Here is a 22,276-nt window from a genome sequence, read left to right as displayed (position 1 = left end):
AGGTCACGAAGAGAAATATGGAAGTTTGAAAGCCTGATGCCATCAAATCCCACAATTTCAGTAGTTCCTAGTACAACCTTGAGCAGTGAGAATATGTTGATCCCAGCAACAAGTTTGGGATGCTGGAATAAGAATACAGTATTCGTATTCCAAAGAGTATCAGTGCAGTATTTACATACTGATTCAAAGACAAATTGCTAACGTTAGTCAGCAAATTATTCTAAAATGGCTATTGCCAGCAATTTATGTGCAACATGATTCAACATATCCATCTTCTGTAGCCAGTATTTCTCTCTCTCAACTAACATTTTTAAAACACCTCAGTTCACATATGTATAAGGTATTTTTATATAGTTATAAAAGATTAAAATATTGAACAAAACTATACATTTCATAAAATATTGGTGGTTGCTTTATAGAGCAACACATATTATAATGGGGAAACACACATTTTGGTGTAATTTTATCTGCTTGTCCTGTGATTCTTTTGAAAGATGATGGTCTAAAAATCCTGATCCTGACATTTTAAAAAAGTAATTTAAAAACAAACCTCTAGGCCTCACCTTTGCAGAGATGCAAGTTCTTTCAAAACCTGAATAAAATGAGGTTAAAAATCAAACGGGAAAAAAAAACCCATAAGGTAATTTTTAAAAAGAAAAAAAAATATGTGCATGATAATTGCATTACTTTTGTGGCCTGGATCTTTATCTGAATATCTGGCAACTTGGAAGAAGGAGATTTCTTTCAAAAGTAAGTTTGCATGCAGGTGTGTGTCTTTCTCTGTGTGCCCTCTTCCCAATTTCATCATATGTTATAGCATGTTTTACTTTAAAACAGTGCTTGGAGGGAATAAGTAGTTCTGAAACTAGTTAAAAGTCTGTGCTTTAGCTATTTCAATTTTAGTATTTACCATTGTATATTCAGAAAAATATAACAGTTAAAAGCAGCCCAAAATCAAAATGTACTAACTATGGTATAAGTAGAAATGTTAGTGAAAAGAACATAATGAGGGAGGTAAAAAGAAACAGCTTAATCCTCTGAAAAAAATCTGCAATTTCCCAGCACTCTATCAAATGAAATGTGCTTTGGGTAAATAAGAAAACAGAGGAAAAAAGTCAGCTTGTGTTGCTGGGATGGAAAAGAACAGGTCGCCCAGAGCAGGCGTGGCTTTGACATGGCTTTGACAGCCACCTGCACCAGAAGGAAGATGTTCTCTTCGTCTTGGCCTTGGGAAAGCTGCAGAGGCTATTCAGTTAACCTCACAAGCTAGCTTAGAAATTGGAACAGCTAAAGAGCATCTGGAGTATGATCTTATTGCTTTCTTTTTTTCATAACTTTGTTTCATAACTTTGTTGCAAATTCCACATTTGCATTTTTCAAGTAAATGCATTTAAATTCTAATATGAAACCAACTTTGCGTCATATGACAGACACGGGCGAGACAGTCTTTAATATCAAACTGTGCCACTCTCACTCTTGCAGTGTCCTGGACTAGGTCCAGCATGTTAAGAGAACAAGAGAGTGCCTCTGGCTGTGTTGTAAAGGCCAATATAGACATTAGCAATGTGGGTGTCTTGTGTTGAGGATGTCAGGGCCACCAGTGAGTATGTGGCACCCATGAGGGCTCTTCACATCTGTTACCCACTGGCTGCTCAAGGCCTCTTGATGAAACAGGAGAAAACAGGAAGAATAGAGAAGCTAGCCCCACAAGAAGAAAGGAAGAAATGGGGAAGGGACAGGGCCTGAAGCCAACGGGGAACACAGACAATTTACAAGAGATTACAAGAGAACAGAGACAAAGGTGAGGAGAGGCAGAAGGGAAGGACCAGCTGGCACCCGGGAGGCTTGCATGAAGACAAGCTAGAAGAGATTCAGAGGACAGGTGGGAGGGCCCTGAGGACCAAGGTACGAGGTGTGAATATGAGGCTGACAGGCACAAGGGACAATCCCACGAAACCAAGCAAGGTAGTGAAAGAAATGAAGCTCAGGTCATCTGCAGTGGAATTTTATTGCTTTGCAGAGAAGGACAGCAGACCTTAGCAACTTTAGAGAGTTTGAGAAGTGGACAAAAAAAGGAGTCAGTGATGATACATTCACAGAGAGAAGACTTATGTTGCAGGGTAACTCGTGCAACTAGGCAAATAGTTTTCTGACATACAGCATGGTTGCTTAGAGGAGCTTGTAACAAAAATGTGAATGGAGATAAAAGCTCATGTAATTTCTTCACTTGATTTCAATGTACAAGGAAATCACATAAAGAAGCCAGTGGCAATTAATAAGAAATTATGAGATGACAGACGATTACCAGCAGAAAAAGATCATTCATATTGATGAGAATTACTACACAAGTACGTAGTCTGCCTCAGGAACTATAATAAAAAAACTGAAACATTCACATAATAAATGCAAGCAGCTTGGACAACAAAACAGAAAAGCTTTAGTAATAGCATGGGGTGAGAAACTGGACATTATAACAGAAAACAGTGGGCTAACAGTCATGACTAGAATGCAGGTGCTGGATAATATGCACTATTCAGTGAGCACATGATCAAATTGGTAAAAACAGTTGTTAGCATTTTAAGTTAATGATGTGGTATTCTGCACAAGAATGGGTGAAACAGAATCCTTTTGGGTCTAAATCACACAAGGGAAGGAGGGTGAACAAGATTGTACTGATGCAGTCCTGGGAATCAGCCATGAACCAGTACAGAGAGAGGGCGGACAGAGCTCTCGTTAACATTGTTAAAGGCAGAAATCTGACAGGGAACAGTCTCGTTTGGGAAGACCTTAATTTCCAGATAGAGGTTGGAAAGCAAGTACAGCTTTCTGCCAGGTGCAGTAAAAAGGTCTGGAGTCAATTTCAAGAGGTTCTAAAGAAACGTAACAAAAGCAAACACAACCAAAGCTTTAAATGACCCCAGATGAGCTCCCTCTCAGAAATTTGTGAAACTAAATTAGCCACTTGGGCACTCAAGAATGAGCAAGATTTTCTCACTCACAAGCCACGACTTTTGGAAAAAAGGATTTAAAGAAACAGATATTTCTTAACAGAGAAAGTGAAAAACTCTAAAATGATAACTTAGCAAGCCCCAGTAATTCATGAATTACTGGGCTACCCTCCGTTCAAGAATGACTGTAGTAGTCATTGCCTTCAGGTGTGGCCACCTGTTTAGGTGAAGAGCCAGAAGTCCCTTCCCTTTCTTATACCCTTGCTCAGTTCCTGTTGTACCCAGCCTACACAGTATGCACCTGGGTCTCGCACCGTCAGTGCACACAGAGCTTAGCAGAGCCCTAATACTCATCCCAAATGAAATAAACAGGTCACTGGGCTTGGGTGAGGAGGCCAAGATTCAAGTGCCTCCTCTAGGCTGCTACTCCTAGTGATCTTCAGGCAGTTTTCATTTTGGAGCAGGGCACTACTGCCATCCTGGTCTCAGTGTGGAAAATGCATTTCTAAGCAAAACCATGGAGTGGCAGGACGTAAGGAAGGACTCCATGGAAATGGAATTTTATTGAATGAGAAATAGCAATGTTCATTCATTGTGGGGGGAGGGGGCCTATAGAAGGTTAGCATAGAAATTATCAGAAAAGGAGGCACTAAATGAGAGATACCAAAATCCAGGGTCAGTCAAGCTTACAAAGGGTTCTAAAACTTCTAATAAAATGCTTATCTTTATAAAGAGTGCAAGGAAGGAAGAGCATCAATACCTGGTGAGAATGCATAATGTTGAAGAGTTATCTTGCCGTGAGACAGAACTAAGTGAATAATTTGCCACAGGCTCCAGTAAAAGCAATGATATTGACCACTGAGGTGAAAGTGGGATGAGTGGGAATGGAAGTGAAAGCAAAACTCAGAGTTTAAAATAGCCCAGTTACAATATCACATGTTCTGCCCTCCAGAACGTATAAGGAACAGATACATTAAATACTCGAATAATAAATTATCGTATAGGAGTTGCATTTTGAGCAGAGTATCTCCCTTTAGACTGAATGTAAAAAAGTACACAGATTTTCTAAAGATGGATCATGCCAGCCTATCCCAATACCTTTGATATTTACAGACACTAGTGGTTTTAACTGTTGTCCAGGAAGTACAAACCTACCTCTGATATTCCCATGGGAGACATCTGTACCCACGCATGTGAAATTTCTAAAGGGTGCTTAACATCCCTTGCAGCAGAAGGATCCACAAATCTAAATCTGTCAAAAACACCATGCAAGGATGGTGGATCTATTTGGCAACTGATAAAGCATTTGGACAGAGCAATTAAGCTCTTTTAGGAATGGAATGACATTCAGTAAGACTAAACACAAAGTTGTGCGTGTAGAGGCTATGACACATCCATTCTTGGAGATTTTCAAAACTGGATAAAGCCCTGAGCAACCTGGTCTGAAATCAATGTCGACACTTCTTTAAGCAGAAGTTGGACTAGAGGTCCTGAGATCTCTTCCAACCTGAATTATCCTACTATATACCAAGAAGCCAACTGAACCATTGGTAGCAGATCACGTGTGTTCTTTGGAAACCCTCTGGTATATACTAAATGGCAGGACTGACAGTCCTAGATGTGCCACAGTTTCAGGTTTTGTAAATCATGCATCATTCATGAAAAACAATATAAAGCCTAAAATACTGAAAAGGTGGGAAAAATCAGAGAGACAAGAACTTTCCAGGCAGAGAGATTCGAACCATTGAATCAGAAGGGCAGCTTCTATCTTTATCTGCTTAAAATATTTTTAAGGCTTTTTTTTGAAGTGTTTACAGCAAAGAAAAACATTAGACATTAGGAACCTCCAATCAGGAAAATGATTTGCAAGATCACACTGCAGGTGAACCAGGATACAATTCAGCTCTTCTCTCGTCACTTACTCTAAATTTGGACTAATGCAAATGAGAGGAAAACAGTACCTTTTATGGATGGCCACCTTAAAACATGTTAATGCTGTTATTCTTTTTTTTTTTCCTTTTTCTTTCAGATAAATTCTTTAACAGATGGAATTTAGTAGGTACTGTAAGAAAAATGTGAAGTTATACCACAGATGCTGTGAGCAACCTGATGCTGAAGCTACATGTTGAGCAAGAATATAAACAAGCTGGATGAAACATGGTAGTGCCCCTATTTTGTGGGTTCCACCACTGGCTTGACTGGCAGATACATACCCTGCTTGCATGCAGAAGGAAGAGATTATGATCCATTCTGAGTACAAAAGCATTTGAATTAGCATGCAATCAACTAAAATTTCATAAACAACACAGACATTCTGAAATGCAAGATGGGCATGTAATTTATAATAGATCATCTCCACGATGATAGCTTGTTATAAGTCTTACCCCACAGTTAACATTTAATCACAAAGTTTTGTAGAAGTTTTGAATTTCCTAATTATACTATACTAAGTGAAATGTGATGCACTGATAAACTTAAAACTCGAGGATTTATTTATATAGGCTGAAAATATAGTAGTAATTATAAGCATATGTCAAATATGTTGATCTTTGCTCAAAAGAGAAAGAAAGTGGGAGAGCAAGAAAGAAAGTTAAAATAAGCGAAGCAAAGCGAAGTGAAGTGAATGGAAGAGGAGAGGAGAGGAGAGGAGAGGAGAGGAGAGGAGAGGAGAGGAGAGGAGAGGAGAGGAGAGGAGAGGAGAGGAGAGGAGAGGAGAGGAGAGGAGAGGAGAGAAAAGAGGAGAGAAGAGAGGAGAGGAGAGGAGAGGAGAGGAGAGGAGAGGAGAGGAGAGGAGAGGAGAGAAGAGAGGAGAGGAGAGGAGAGGAGAGAAGAGAAGAGAAGAGAAGAGAAGAGAAGAGAAGAGAAGAGAAGAGAAGAGAAGAGAAGAGAAGAGAAGAGAAGAGAAGAGAAGAGAAGAGAAGAGAAGAGGAGAAGAGAAAAGAGAAGAGAAGAGAAGAGAAGAGAAGAGAAGAGAAGAGAAGAAGAGAAGAGAAGAGAAGAGAAGAGAAGAGAAGAGAAGAGAAGAGAAGAGAAGAGAAGAGAAGAGAAGAAGAAAGGGAAAAAGAAAAAAGGGAAAAAGGAAAAAGGGAAAAAGGAAAAAGGGAAAAATAAAAGAACTGGACTGGAATCAAACCTGACATGTTCACCTATCCAACAATAAGCAGAAAATTCATGAAGCAAACTCTATTGACAGGAATGATAATGAACAGTAAAAAAACCCTGAAAATGACATAATGCTTTTATTGTTCTAATGGTTGAAGAAGGAAACTGAAAACTCTGAAGTTCCTTTTTCTTTTTCCTGCTTTTTCAAAGTCAAAATTAACTGGAATCTGGATTAAAGAAGGTTTGAGTAGGAAAAAGAATAATATAGAGACCAAAATATTTACCCACTGGTCATAGTCTGTCCCTTCCTGATCTTTTGGAGGCATATCTGAAGAGAACGTGGGAGCTTTTTGGAGCTGACTCATTTCCAGTTTAAGATGGTTGGTCAGTGATATCAGCGACTGGTTGTGCTCCTCTGTGCCAATTACCCACCACAATGTTACTGAAACAAGCTGAAGTAACATCTGGATTTATCAAAGTAAAATCTTTTAAATCACAATGCTTTAGTCTTACAAAAAAAAAAAAAAAAAAAAAAAAAGGAAAAATATTGGGAGAAAACTGAGTCCTTTGAAGTCAGTGGGAGCTTTTGCCATGACTCTCAGTAGAGCCAAGCTTTTACTCTTTCTCTTTCCACAGTTTCTTTTTACTTCATTACAGTGCCAGACCCTTCAGGTATGCCACTGTTCTTTGTATCATCACTCTTACTGTTACAATGGGTGTGCAACAACACCTGCAGGACACTGTGTTGCTACAATACGGAAGCTATGGCCTCTCCTTAAAGGAGATTACAAAGACTTCTCAGGTGTCCTGCCCTTAGCTAAGATTGTCTCTAATTCTTACTTTCCACAACAAATACTCCAACACAGCAAAAACATAAAAAAAAAGAAACTGCTATGCTCAGTGGTATGCTCAGTTACTTGCCATATACTGTTAATATACCTGGATGGAGGGAGGAAGCATGTTACCTTTTAAAATTAAACTATTAACTTACTGTTGGGAGGGACATCAGCAACTTGTCAGGGAAAAGATAAGGCAAAGTTGGAGATGAGAAAACAAAACAAATATGAAATTAGAAGAACAAGAATTAAATCTAAATCACATCTAGAGGCCCATATTTCTTCCTAAAATATTTCCAAAGGCAAAGCTAGATTTTCCTTATTCTATAGCTGATAGGTAGTTGTGATGGAGGATGAGTCCTTCCATGGAGCTAACTAACAGGTGGGAGTGCTATTGCTCTATGCTGTGCATTGATTCACTCTTCTGTCTTAAATTCTTCAATTCATGCCTGTGACTGCCCTTACAAACAATGACTCCTGTACGGCCAAGAGGCTCAAGTTCGTGGGTCTTCTGTACAGTATTTGGTCATCCCCAAATCGTTTTTCCTGTGCGTATCAAATTACATCCATAGATATTTATCCACAAGACCTTCCCATACTATTTGTGAAAGTATCTCTTGATCCTTATCACAGCAAACACGCACCCAAAGGAAATGCTTTATGTTGTCTTTTGTGGTGCCCGCCACACTTAACATATTCTTACTAAGTTGAAAAATAAGTGTATATAAGTCCATTTCAGATTATGATCAGCCATTGTAGAGCCTTTAAATAATTCTGTAACTCTTTGTCTCAATGTTTGGCATTGTTTTCATTATTCTAAAAGTCCTTTCTCATCAGAAATTAATTTTGAAAGGGTCTCAGGGAGTCACAGATTTGTGGGACTGATGTTTAAGTTGCTATATGATGAAGTTCAAAAGATATATTGTCGTTGTAGAGACTAAAACTGTTCTAAAAAAACATTCACTTTAATTGGATATTTTTTCACACCAGAAAGTTTGATCACTCTGCTAATGTATTTGCTAGTGGTGCAAAATCAGGCTCTACATTTGTTGCGGTTTCCTGAAAATTTCATCCTTGGGCATTTGTTTGCCTCTGAGTAAGTTTAGACATCCCTTGAGAATTTATATTTTTTGTCTCTCTGCTTACCGCCTGGAATAAAATTGAAATTTTGGACTAGTAACAGTGGGCTTAATGTTTGTTATATGCCAAAAAATATTACCAAAGCACAGACCTAAATGATACTCAGCTAGGACAATCTGAATATCCCAAAGATTTATTTAATGGAACATAAAGGCCAAGCACATTAACTGTACTTGAGCAAGTACTGTGGGCAATCCTGTTTTCAGTCCCTGAGAAAATTAAGAAAGACTGGAATTTGTTTCTTTTTTTGAGGAAACTATACGCAAGTTTCCCATATAGATGTTTCCTCCGGCTTTAAAACAGGTCTAAAACTATGTACCTTGTTTGTATGGAGCCAGGTCCCTTTTTCACCCAAGCTTAGGCATTCCTTAGGGCCAGGGTCTTTATGTCATGCTGTCACTATATTTAAGGTCTTGAGTGTTATTTTTAATAAATGCCACTTGATATGTATGTATGATATGGACAAGAACTGACTGGCGCTTCTGCTGAAATTTGTTTTGTCAGGAAATGCCCAATTAATAAAAGAAAAACCCTTCAGTAGGAATGCCTTGTTTTCAGTAAATAAGATGTCAAGGTCATCATAGCATCCAGTTTTTCCTTCCACTTTTTGACCTGATTCATGTTGACAACAACAAAACAATAATTTGAGAATTGTCATAAAATGGGAAATGTGGATTCTTGCCCAACTGTAATGAACAAGTTTCTCTGTTGTCATTGCCAAAATTAACAACTTTCATAATTAGGAAGGCTGTTGTATAATTTGCTGTTGGGAGTATCTGGCATCCTATCTCTACTGAAACAGGGAGAAACAAATTTCCCTCTCCAGTGGGTTTAGCAGTGTAAGTGAGGTGACTGCAAGAGTTTCAAGCATGACTACTATAACCAAGGAAAGTCTTGTGCCTTTGTCAAAGCTTACACTTCAGAAAGAGATCAAGCTCCACCTTACCACCAATTAAGCTTTTTGTCACAATTATGCTGTTGCAGAACTTCATTCATAAAATCATAGAATCATTAAGGTTGGAAAAGACCTCTAAGATCATTGAGTCCAACCGCCAACCCAACACCACCATGCCCACTAAACCATGTCCCTAAGCGCCTCATCTACACGTCTTTTAAATACCTCCAGGGATGGTGACTCAACCACTTCCCTGGGCAGCCTGTTCCAAGCCTTGACCACTCTTTCAGTAAAGAAATTTCTCCTGATGTCCAGTCTAAACCTCCCTTGGCGCAACTTGAGGCCATTTCCTCTTGTCCTATCGCCTGTTACTTGGCAGAAGAGACCGACACCCACCTCGCTACAACCTCCTTTCAGGTAGTTGTAGAGCGCGATGAGGTCTCCCCTCAGCCTCCTCTTCTCCTGGCTAAACAACCCCAGTTCCCTCAGCCGCTCCTCATAAAACTTGTGCTCCAGGCCCTTCACCAGCTTCGTTGCCCTCCTCTGGACACACTCCAGCACCTCCATGTCCTTCTTGTAATGAGGGGCCCAAAATTGAACACAGTATTCAAGGTGCAGCCTCACCAGTGCCGAGTACAGGGGCACGATCACCTCCCTGCTCCTGCTGGCCACGCTATTTCTGATACAGGCCAGGATGCCATTGGCCTTCTTGGCCACCTGGGCACACTGCCGGCTCATGTTCAGCCGGCTGTCAACCAGCACCCCCAGGTCCTTTTCCGCTGGGCAGCTTTCCAGCCACTCTTCCCCAAGCCTGTAGCGTTGCCTGGGGTTGTTGTGGCCGAAGTGCAGGACCCAGCACTTGGCCTTGTCGAACCTCATACAGTTGGCCTCGGCCCATCGATCCAGCCTGTCCAGGTCCCTCTGCAGAGCCTTCCTACCCTCCAGCAGATCAATGCTCCCGCCCAACTTGGTGTCATCTGCAGACTTACTGAGGGAGCACTCGATCCTCTCGTCCAGATCATTGATAAAGATATTGAACAGGACCAGCCCCAGTACTGAGCCCTGGGGAACACCGCTCGTGACCGGACGCCAACTGGATTTAACTCTGTTCACCACAACTCTCTGGACTCGGCTGTCCAACCAGTTCTTTACCCAGCGAAGAGTGCACCTGTCTAAGCCATGAGCCGCCAGTTTCTCTACGAGAATGCCGTGGGAGACAGTGTCAAAGGCTTTACTGAAGTCCAGGTAGACCACATCCACAGCCTTTCCCTCATCCACTAGGCGGGTCACCTGCTCATAGAAGGAGATCAGGTTGGTCAAGCAGGACCTGCCTTCCATGAACCCGTGCTGGCTGGGCCTGATCCCCTGGTTGTCACGGACATGGCTCGTGAGCGCCCTCAGAACGAACCGCTCCATGATCTTCCCCGGCACTGAGGTCAGGCTGACCAGCCTGTAGTTCCCCGGATCCTCCTTCCGGCCCTTCTTGTAGATGGGCGTCACATTGGCAAGCCTCCAGTCATCCGGGACTTCCCCGGTTAACCAGGACTGCTGGTAAATGATGGAGAGCAGCGCGCCAGCTCCCTCAGTACCCTCGGGTGGATCCCATCTGGCCCCATAGACTTGTGAGCATCCAGGTGGCGTAGCAGGTCATTAACTGTTTCCTCTTGGCTTATGGGGGGTTTATCCCGCTCGCTGTCCCTGTCTTCCTGCTCAGGGGGCTGAGTACCCTGAGGATAACTGCTCTGACTATTAAAGACTGAGGCAAAGAAGGCGTTGAGTACCTCAGCCTTATCCTCGTCCTTGGTGGCGACGTTCCCCCCCACATCCAATAGAGGATGGAGATTCTCCTTGGCTCTCCTTTTGTCATTAATACACTTGTAAAAACATTTTTTGTTGTCTCTCACGACAGTGGCCAGGTTGAGTTCTAGCTGGGCTTTTGCCTTTCTAATTTCCTCTCTGCACGACCTAACGAGATCCCTGTATTCTTCTTGAGTTGCCTGCCCCTTCTTCCAAAGGTGATAAACTCTCCTTTTTTTCCTGAGTCCCAGCCAGAGCTCCCCATTCAGCCAGGCCGGTCGCCTTCCCCGCCCGTTCTTCCTGCGGCACATGGGGACAGCCCGCTCCTGCGCCTTTAAGACTTCCTTCTTGAAGAACGTCCAGCCTTCCTGGACCCCTTTGCCCTTCAGGACTGTCTCCCAAGGGACCCTCTTGACCACTGTCCTGAGCAGGCCAAAGTCCGCCCTCCAGAAGTCCATGGTAGCGGTTTTGCTGGCCCCCCTCCTTACTTCACTAAGTATCGAGTATTCTACCATTTCATGGTCGCTAAGCCCAAGCCGGCCTCCGATCATCACATCTCCCACCAGTCCTTCTCTGTTCGTGAACAGCAGGTCAAGCGAGGCACCTCCCCTAGTGGGCTCACTTACCAGCTGCGTCAGGAAGTTCTCTTCCACACTCTCCAGGAACCTCCTCGACTGTTTCCTCTCTGCCGTGTGGTATTTCCAGCAGACGTCCGGAAAGTTGAAGTCCCCCACGTGCTCCAGTGCTGAGACACTTCTCTTGTAATTTCAAATCTAAGTTTATAATGCATAATTTTTTGACTTTCTTTTTTCTTGTTCCAAGATAGTTTTTAAATTGTTTCTTTTTCCATCCTTGTGTTTACCCACTCCACTGTATTCACAAGAAAGCAACCTCTCCTATTGTGCTGGTTTTGGCTGAGGTAGAGTTAATTTTCTTCATAGTAGCTAGTATGGGGCTATGTTTTGGATTTGTGCTGGAAACAGTGTTGATAATAATGAGATGTTTTCGTTACTGCTGAGCAGTGCTGACACAGGGTCAAGGCCTTTTCTGCTTCTCACACCGCCCCGCCAGCGAGTAGGTTGGAGGTGCAGAAAAAGTTGGGAGGGGACACAGCTGGGACAGCTGACCCCAACTGATCAAAGGGATATTCCATACCATATGATGTCATGCTCAGCAATAAAACTAGGGAGGAGGTTGGTGGGAGAGGGGCACTACTCAGGGACTGGCTGGGCATTGGTCAGCAATTGTTGGTGGTGAGCAATTGTTTTCATTTGCATCAGTTGCCTTTCTTGGGTTTTATTTCTCTCTCTTTGTTATTTTCCTTTTTCTTACTTTTTTTTTTCCCCAATTATTAAACTGTTTTTATCTTAACCCACGAGTTTTCTCACTTTTACATTTCCGATTCTCTCCCCCATCCCACCAGGGCGGGGAGGAGTGAGTGAGTGGTTGTGTGGTGCTTAGTTGCCAGCTGGGGTTAAACCATGACATCTATAAAGCAGGATTTCTATTCCTTCAGTTACCCCTAATAATCCTTTTCTTCATTGTTCCTCTTATCTTTCTTGAACAAAATTCTCCAGAATTGAACACAGCACTCAAACTAAGGTTTCCACAGATGTTTTGTCAATGACTTTGATACTTCTCTAACTTTTTGCAAATTCCCAATGCATCACTGCACATTTGTCTTTTTAGTAACTGTTTCGCATTGACAGCACGTAGTCGTCTTGTACTGGACAAATATTGTTAGGTCTTTCTCAATATTTCTAACTGCTAAGCTCCTAGTTGCTACCAGATGTTATTATTACTGTTTCTTTAGTTTATTCAGTTTCATCCCATCTCTGCAGGTCCTCAAATTCCTCTTATTCTTTAATGTGATACCATGCTGTATTGGTGATGCCTCAACTTTGGATAATTGGGATTCTTTTTTAGAATAAACCTAATATTTGTCCAAATGGAGAATACGAACTGACACCTTTAAACAAGCTAAATCCCCAAACAAATAAACAAAATAAAACCCCAAACTGCTGTCAGTAGAACTCCATTTGTAACTGTCGCCAGTTTAACGGTTAACCTTTCACATGTACCTATTGTTGTCCCTTGGTAAGCCAACTCCTTACCTGCCCTACAGTTCCTGCAAAGATGTTTAACCCCAAGGTGAGATAGAAGAGATATAGATAAAATAAGTCTGGTAGACAATGCATTCAACTATTAGGCTAGTTTAGCATATCTATCTTGGGTAAATTTGTGTTTTATACATTTTTCTGTTTGTTACCATGTCTTTCATGTCCAAAGCCAAATGAAAATAGTCAATCTGCTTAGGCTGAGAAGCACATTGATGCAACTATGTTACTTTCAGAAACTAAAGAAATTTCTCTGAACAGTGCTGTACTGTACTTTGCCACGCGGACGCAGTGGTCTATTCAGAACTTAAGGCTCTTTACACCTGCAGAGAGTACATATATATTTAGGTACTTCACAGGAGAAGAAGGTGGCAGTTAGGCATCTAAGTAAAAAATGGAGAGCCAAAGCGCTCTGCTGAGCTGATTGATAACTCTGGAACTGTGTAAGTAACTGAAGTTAAACAACAATTCAATAACATGCCAAAAGAGTTTTTGAAGCTGCACTTATAATTCAGGTCGCCCTCCTCCCAAGGGAGAGCTGCTGGCATTGCAATGCAAAGGCTAACAGCGCCTTGTATCCATTCTCTGCTGGAATGAACCAGAACTTCTCTTCTGTTCACTTTCCCTTCCTTATATTTTTAAAAGAAAATTTTCCTAGGTAGCATAATGCCATTATTTGCCTTAATTTCAAAATATCTCTTACAAGGAGCTTTTGTTTATTCGGAGGGGTAGGGTATCGTTGATGTGAGTTTTCCTCCACTGTACACGTTATGTTGCTAAGTGACATTTGGCAATGAATATTGCATGTTGCTCCTGTTTCTCTGAGCCAGCAGCATTTTGTTGCTATGTTCCAGATGTCAGTGTAGTGAGGTGTCCTCCCTATAAGGATCTGCATTTGAACTGGAGATAAATGAATGATTGGCAGTATCTTCAACAGCTTTATTGGTATCAAAACTGATATATTATTAGTTATGAAACTCATTTTATTTGCAGCTTCTAAACAGAATTTCTCAAAGCCTTTAAGGTTTTTTAGATGTTTTGAATAATGGGACCAATATAAATCTGTTTTTAAAGACATATATTTTCTGAAATAAACAAAAAGGGAAACTTCTCTGTCCTTTTTTTTAAACTTCCTCTTTTCTGTATGAAAAAATAGGTTGGAAATCCATAAAAGACATGCACACACTGCAACATAAAAAAGGTATTGAAGACGACTCATATTTCATAACCATGCTGTGAAAATAAGTACGTGGGTAGATATTTTGGTCTCTCTGAAATTTTATATATGATAACTATCTCATACTGTGAATTTGGCTCCTTACCCAGATGCAAAATATTCAATTTTTCCAACTCTTAAGCAGCTTGGGGCATGTATTATATCTTGTGCAATGAATATCTCTTTAAATATATTCAAAAACATGCTTAGAGCCCTGGGACCCAATGCGTATGCTGTGGTTTTTAAAATGCTCTTGTGCCAACATCATGACATAAACAGTAAATCTAATAGATGTACTTCTCCAATATCAATCTTTGTGTTACAGCTATGGAGCTACCAAAGACTCTGAATAAAGACAAGCAAGTGGAAGGGTTACCCAAAAGCAGATCAAGTGATCAAAGTGTTACTCAAAGTCTTAATTAAGTCCTTAGTTTCTATCCTCATACAAGAAGGGAAAAGAATTTCAAAAAGTGCCATCCTACACTTGGGTAGGTCACTTCATCCTCCTGACTCCCTCTGCTACACACTGGCAATCCAGAGTCTCCTTGCTCTTCAAGTCTGCATACACACTGTCTTTCACCCTTTCACAGGAGGAGGTGCAGCTTCCCTCAGGCTTTCTCATGCCATCCTCCCAGTGCATATATTCCACTATGTGCTGTCTGTGTCATCCACAAGTGTCTTACAGGTGGCAAACCTTTTGCTGAACTTTAGGTTCAATGCAAGAGTCAGGACACTCAGACAAGTTTCAGTGAAGTTTTCAGGACTTCAAAACCTAAAATGTATCCTTAGCTTGGCACCTGGAGAGCAGGCCTTGTGAAGTTCATCTTACTGTTTGTGGTCATGAAGGTGAGTATATGAGTATGTCACTTTTGCCAGACCAGGGCCCTTTAGCTGTAAACTAGCTGAGAATACATAACTGGGTGGAAAAGCCTTCATGCAAAATGCATTGGGGAGCCTTCTTTTCCTTGTATTGCCTCTAGATCTGTAACAGATGACAAACATACCCATATCTCTTTGATCACTACAAAAACAAATGTGTTTGTCTAGAATCTATTACAGGGCAATAAAAGAGTATTTTAAATGTACTCAATCCAAAATCTTATCAGGCGGGGAAGTGGAATGAACCATTTACTTCATCCTCTTTTTCTATAAAAAGTCTCGTTTCTGGAGAGAAACTGTGCTTAAGAGAGCAAGAAGGTACATAAATTGACCAATTTAGCAGCACTGGTCAGATTAGGGATGCAGTAACAAATTCTTATTCTCCTGATTTAGTAGGAGATAAAATGTTCTGTTTTCCTGGAAAAGCAACAACATAATTAAAGGAAGCAAATACAAATTAATAGTTTAATAAGAGAAAGGGAAGAAAAGGGATTTCTGAAACTGTGCAACTGTGCTTGCAGACCAAAATACTTCTTTTTAAATAAACGTAGTTAAGGGATTGACATTGCATGGCTCACTGTAGGGAACACATCATAATTTGTACAGGTGTTACAATGCAAAGGGCCAGGTTGTGTGAAGTGAGTTGTTGCTTGACCTACTATTAGGTGACTACCCAAAGTTTACTTTTTGAACACACACCAGTGAAAGTCACTGGTCAATGTCTACTTGTTCTTATGCACAGATGTGAAAATCCTGGAGCGTCTCATGAAAAGCCTGATTTCTTTTCTCCAGTTGCAGAGATTCTCACCTTCTGCTAAGGGCTTCATCTGTTTAGTTACTGGCATCGACCAAAAGATGATTTCATTCTGAAAGCTGACCGTTCCAAAGGAAATCCGAAATAATTTCTTTCCCCGTTACAGGCAAGACTGATCCCTACTTCACCCTGTGGGAGAATGAGCTTTGTTTCCTTTGATATTTCTGTTTCAGGGGCAACTTTCTTCTGCTATTTTGTCAAAATTTCTACTTTCCTACTTCATAATTACAAGCCACAGTACAAACAAAGAGCAGGTCTTGGCCAACCTCTTTGAAAGATTTTGTTCTGCTGTATGGATTGCCTTTACACAGCAGTGAAGCAAACCATTAAATATGTGTAAATGCCTGTAGGCAATGAACAAAGTGGTAACATTAGCCTATAGTTGAGTTGGGTTGCTGATTTCTCTCCATGTTGCTATTTTTACAAAGAAAATGTTTAGATCCAAATCCTGACCCTGCTGTAGAGTGACTTCTGGGACCATGGAGCTAATACAGTTCAAAGTATACTGTGGGGATTGGATGGGATAAGCAAAGTATGGATTCCTATGGAGAAACAGCATATCTTGTATATCTCGAGACTTAGCTCTATTAAGGCCTCAAAGAGAAAATGGTAGTCAAGAACTGTCCTTTGAAAATAGTCTAAGAGTAGACTAAAGTGACCTGCACATACACAAAACAATTTATTCAGGCTTTGCATCCACCTAGAAATCACATAAGTGAGCAATCAGTGAGTATCAGTGTTTAAGAACTGTGGTAAGCTAAACTCTGGCTAACGTGTTTTCTAGGTATGAAAGCTAATATATCATACTATATTTGAATTTTATTAATGTTATTTAAATAACCACTGGAAGAAAGCACTTAGAGCTTGTAACTGTTATAAATATTGTTGCATTGTAAACAAATGCCCTGTTCCTAAATAGAGTTGTAAATCAAGCAAGAACCATATGAGTGAATGCAATAATACCTCCACCAAACTTTAGATGGTCATTATTTTTAGAATTCAAGTTTTCCATCCCTTGAGAACCTTATTCCTACATCCTAAATCAAAATCACCAAACACATCCCAACGGTTTATTCTTTAAATATACCCTTCATTCCTTCAATACTGACAAAAAGAACATTGCTTCAAAGCTGAGCCAAAAACCAAAACAGTACATATTCCAAAAGTGAAGTGAGGGAAATAGATTCTTGTTCAGGAATTTGTCCAAGTAGAATTGAGTGCAGTACAGCTGCAACATAATAAAAAGCAATGCTGGAACCCATGGCTAGCCTTTCCTCTGTGCTACAGACAACGCCAGAGCTCTTAACTCTTCAGAGACTCCTTGGGAGATATGGCGCAATGGTCAACTGGCCATTAAATCCTAGAATACTATGTATGTGGCTATGTAAATCTTACGTAAAGCAGCTCTACAAAAATTCTAGGTGAGATCCATAGACTGAATAAGCTGCAATAGCTCCAATAAATTCAAACATACGGGAGACAGTCAAAGAGAGGGGAGATAGTCAAAGGGAGATGTAGACATCAATTTTGTTTGAGTTTACAATTCTGAAAGGTAACTGTTTGGCATGTTTGGCCATAGTGCATGTCACCACACAGAATGAAATAAGATAGGCATTCTCACTGTGGGTCTTCATAATTTATTCCTCATTTGGTGAAAATTTCCTTGATTCATTTTAGTATGTAATGGTGGTTATGTTCCAAGGCGTTTTGGAGGACTAAAAGAGGAAAGGAGGAAAGCAAAAGGATTTGAGGTGGAATGGCATGTTGGGTTATTTGTTCTGTCCTTTGATTGTGCCTATTTAGTTAAGGCATCAGATGCTTTGGTTTGCTTTTCTGTAGCATGCAATTATTGTGGGAAAGCTACGTCAAATAAGTGAATGTTTTCCTTTGATCAAAAAGGCGATGAAATATGTGGCCATTCTGATGTGTTCTGGAGCTAAGCTCCCCAGCACAGCTGCTGATCAAACTCTCATAAGTCCCACAGATAATTCAGATCCCTGGTACAAGGTTGTTTTAAGGAAAATCCATTGGTTCAATTGGTTGAATTGGTCTTAGAATTCATTTTGTCTGAGGGCATGCCATATCCTTAATTTCATTTAGAAGATATTTGCTGGCACCTGCAACAACCTTTAGCTGCAATTTCAAGGTTCTGGTTTTGACAGGCTTTGGGTTTTTTTGTAAATATTTACCACACAGGCACTTGAATGAAAGAACTTCATCATCAGGACTAAATGACAGAAACTACATATTTAAACAAGATGCACTGAAGAAAGGGAAGTGAGAAATGTTTTCACTACAGGTATTTACTACTCAGGTATTCAACACAGATCTGTCATAGACAAGATACTGTTGAAACACATAGTATATACATATACGTAGTCTTTAAATTTCAGTGGCTGGTATTCAGCAGTCTTTAATTAATTGGAAATTAGTGAAACTTTTTGGGAATAGCTTTCAGAAATTGGTCATGGAAATGAAGGAATATGGAAAAAAGTCTTGACTGGAGTTTGTGTAGCTCTGTTCGTGATAAAGACAAGGCAAGAGCAAACTTTGATTCGTCATCTGCTGTAGAATAGAAGTGTGTTGGTAGGCCAAAGGGATACCAGGCTTCCTGGGAATTTGAACAGATTTCTTTTGGAACTGGTATTTGTTTCCTATCCTTGAAGTGGGTTTTGGTGCAGAACTCAGACCGTCAGAGATGTAACTCTGGTGTGCAGTGACTAGATTGTCTGCTTCATGGTAGCAGCTTGGAGCCATTGCTACATGACTGCAGAGATAAAGTACATGTTTCTTAGACTAATAATGGAAGAAATACTTGAGGATGAAAAAGGTTGAAATAGATGATGCTTGACTTCAGCAGAAAATGAAGAAGCGTCCCATGTCTCCCATTGTAATGAATACATATCAGGTATATCTGTATTGTTGTTGCTACTGTTATTACTATTATTAATTTTATAACTATGGTTCAAAGAGATCAAAGTCACATTGTGTTTGATATAGTATAAATTACTAACAAAGAAGGCCATCCTTGTCCAAGAGGCTTGAGCTTAAGGTTAACGCAACATAGAACATATTCTGAAGTGGATGGTATGCCTGTGTGCTGGCTTGAATTGGGAAATTCTTCTAAGGACAGACTGCGGAGCCCATCTGAAGGCAGGACAGGGACAAGAGTAACAAGAAATAAGTATATTGAAGGCATACTGTTTCTCTTCTTGTCAAGTGGCTCTAATTGTTACATTTTACCTCTGATTTTCCTGTGGCCTTGAGAAACATCAAAGACTTATTAGTAACCAACAGGTCAAGACTTCCGTCATACATATTTTGATCATAGATACAATAGAGTATCTATTACATACATAGAGTTAGATACAAACTACAGGTATGACAGGCAAAGAAGGAAAGAAAAGAAGAAAAAACAGAACCTTCTTTCTATTCAACCATGCTATGCCAAACCCTATCTTGCTGTAGTACTTTGAAAGATGGTTTAAATTAGCTATAACTATTTATGCAGCTACAGTCTACAAAATCGTTAACTTATTTAACACTTTCTGTAAAAGGTGCTGCATCATTTCTTTTTTCTCTTAAGGACACTTGAAACTGATTAAACATTTCCCTTGAGAAGCTACTTTATTTTATTTTGTATTTTAATTTATTTCACTGCATGATTAATTTGTAATCAAGACTTGTTTTGATTTTCCAAACTGTATTTTAAAACCAAACGTGAAGTAATAACTTGCGGATGGCTTGCAAAATACTAAAAATGTGTTCCATTAAGAAAAAAGAAGTATTGTGCAAATTTCATGTACCACAGAATTAACCACTCTTCGGTAAGCCTTCTGAAAGTAAGTATGATCAAAGCATCCCAAAGGTCAAGTGTTGTGGGATGATAGTAAAGCTTTAGGGCCTACAAAGTCAAGAGAACGTGAATGACTGCATAAGCACAAATGATCATCTTATCTTACATAATTGCCTCTTAAAAATTTTGACTGCAGATTTAATGTAGTTGTGCTCGCCAAATTTTTGAACTTTTGGCAAATGAATCTCCTCCAAGACGGCATGCTTCTTGCTTTGTTTTTATTAAAATATATGTAAATCTCATTCAATTTAAAATTATGCAACCAAATGTCATCACATTTCTCACGGCCCTTGTCTTCAGTGGGGCTGTGCACAGGCAGTGTCTAAAGTTAAAATCTCTTTTGAGTTAAAAATAATGTTCATTTCTTCTCATGTTAAAAAAAAAAAAAAACAACTTTTGACTCTAACTTTTGCACAGAGCTGATTCTAGCCAGAGACCTCTTCCAAGAATACATGCTTAGTGCCATTTGTCCATTAGGCTTGCTAGAAGTGAGCAAATATCATACTACTGAGTCAATGGGCCAACAGAACATTTCAAACTGCTCCAAAGAGATAATTGACCAGCTGAAAGTGTAAGGTAACACTAGAACTGAGATCACTGAGTAATGTGATCTCATTCTGAATGTGGGTGTTTTATTTGTTTGCTTTTTGGGGGTGGGTTGGAATGTGTATAAGCCAAGATTTGATTAACAAGGGCTAAAAGTGGGGAGAGGGAGTAGGGAGAGAGGCCCAAAGGAGTATGTTTAAATAGAGATGAGCCGAGATCATCATTATATGACTTTCCTGTAGAGAAATCAGGAGGTTGGAAGTAGAAGAGGGAGGATAGAAAAAGGTCAAGTCCCCCAGTAGTATGTCTAAAACTTTTTCATTTTCTCCCATAGTATTTGGGAAGCAGATGAGGGCAAAGTCTTCACTGATTTTATTTAGGTTCTCTCTGGCTTCAAAGATTGGCAAGTTCTTACTATATTTTTACAAAGCAGACTGCTTTTCAGGCAGGTTTTCTCAAGTTCTTGCTTTATGAGTTTTGGAGAAAGATTCTGGCCAGAGATGTTGAGAAGAAAAAGTGTTTGCAGTCTTTGGAGGTTGTTAATTCCTGGAAAAACTTCTGGCAAACTCAAGCTCACCAAAATTTCACAGAAAATGTTTGTTAGAATTTGACCAGTTTAAATGAGTTTCTTGTGTTGGTGTCTTTACCTAGTGGAAGTTCGAATCGTGCTTGGTTTTACACACAAAGTCAAGCAATGCTGCCAACATATACAGCCCTCTTCTCTCCAAAATATTTTATTTATTTACTCTGGAGTCTGAAGATAGCTTGGAGACATGTCTCTTGCCAGTGGTATTTGCAGTGGTATTCACAGAGTTGTCCTCTAATTTTTAGAGTCAGTTTACACTTTTTTCTTAGACTTATGTAGATATTCAATTTTTAGTAATAACTCTCCTAACCGTGTCTGAGGTTGCCACCATTGTTCTGCATGGTCATTGACCTGGCCATCAGCCTCCAACATTAGAAGGTTTACTAGACTGCCATGTAAAACTGCCTTATACCTAGAAAGTACCTAGAAAGAGGACATGAATACTGTGAAATCTTTATTTAAAAATATAGATCAAGAATCTACTGCTTCACAAGCCCTAAGTTATTATAAGGATGGGGGATGGGAAGAGGTATTTTGGAACATCAAATCCCCATGACTGCTGCAGAAGCAAGTTGGATATACCATCTTTTCCAGGACTGCAACAGGTTCCACCATGAAACTAAATAGGGTTTGGACATGGGTTGTGATCTTTTGCTTCCTACTACTGACATCTGAAAGCTCTGAACACTAGCACCTTCTTGTAGATCCCAGCTGAAATATTGTCACGACTGGCATATACTCATCTTTCCTTCTGTTGAAATAGCCTAAAATACCTTCTTCCCATGAGCACTGACAATGAGGTATTAGATCTCTCCCTCAGCCTCTATCTTACTAAGATAAACATATCAATCTCATTCTTCCCATACAGTAGGTTCTCCAGGACTCTAATCAATCTAATAGCCCTTTTCTGTGTCTATTCCACTTTGAATGGGATTTTCAGAACTGCAGGATTTCCAGCAGCGACAGATTTAGTTTCTGCTCAGGAAAATGAAACCATTGGTGAATTATATCTTGCAACAATGAACCCCATAGTTATTCATTTAGGATGTGAGGAAAAAGCCTTCCAATTTGCCCCAGTCTGTGTGCAACATGTAACACAGTGCTCTTGGATGTGATGGCAAGGCAAATGAATCATAAACAGAAACAAGAAATGGCATTCAAATCTGGCAATTTGGCGTGACCGTTCTGTAGCTCAAGTCCCACCTTCAAGTTCAGATCAGACCTCTATACTTTAAAAAAGAATATTCATCTGCAAAAGGATGGTACAGATGTTTTTGTGTGCATTTTTGTGTGTGCAGTCTAATATATGTCATATTCTGAAAAGCTTCCTTTAAGGTATAGTTTGATCATAAGTGGAACTGGAACTACATTAATTTCTGGAGGGAATTTGTGAAAATTAGTGGAATTGCAAAAAATTAATTATTCTCCAAATATTATTTAAGAATTTAATTAATAAATTGCTCTTGGCTTTTGATTTATATGAAACATGTAAGTATCATGGCAAACAGCTTCAAATAACCCTCATATTCAAAATAACCTTGCCA

The sequence above is a fragment of the Calonectris borealis genome, chromosome 5 (assembly GCF_964195595.1).
Source record: "Calonectris borealis chromosome 5, bCalBor7.hap1.2, whole genome shotgun sequence".
In the NCBI taxonomy this organism is placed as follows: domain Eukaryota; kingdom Metazoa; phylum Chordata; class Aves; order Procellariiformes; family Procellariidae; genus Calonectris; species Calonectris borealis.
Note: the sequence above shows the minus strand (reverse complement) of the source record.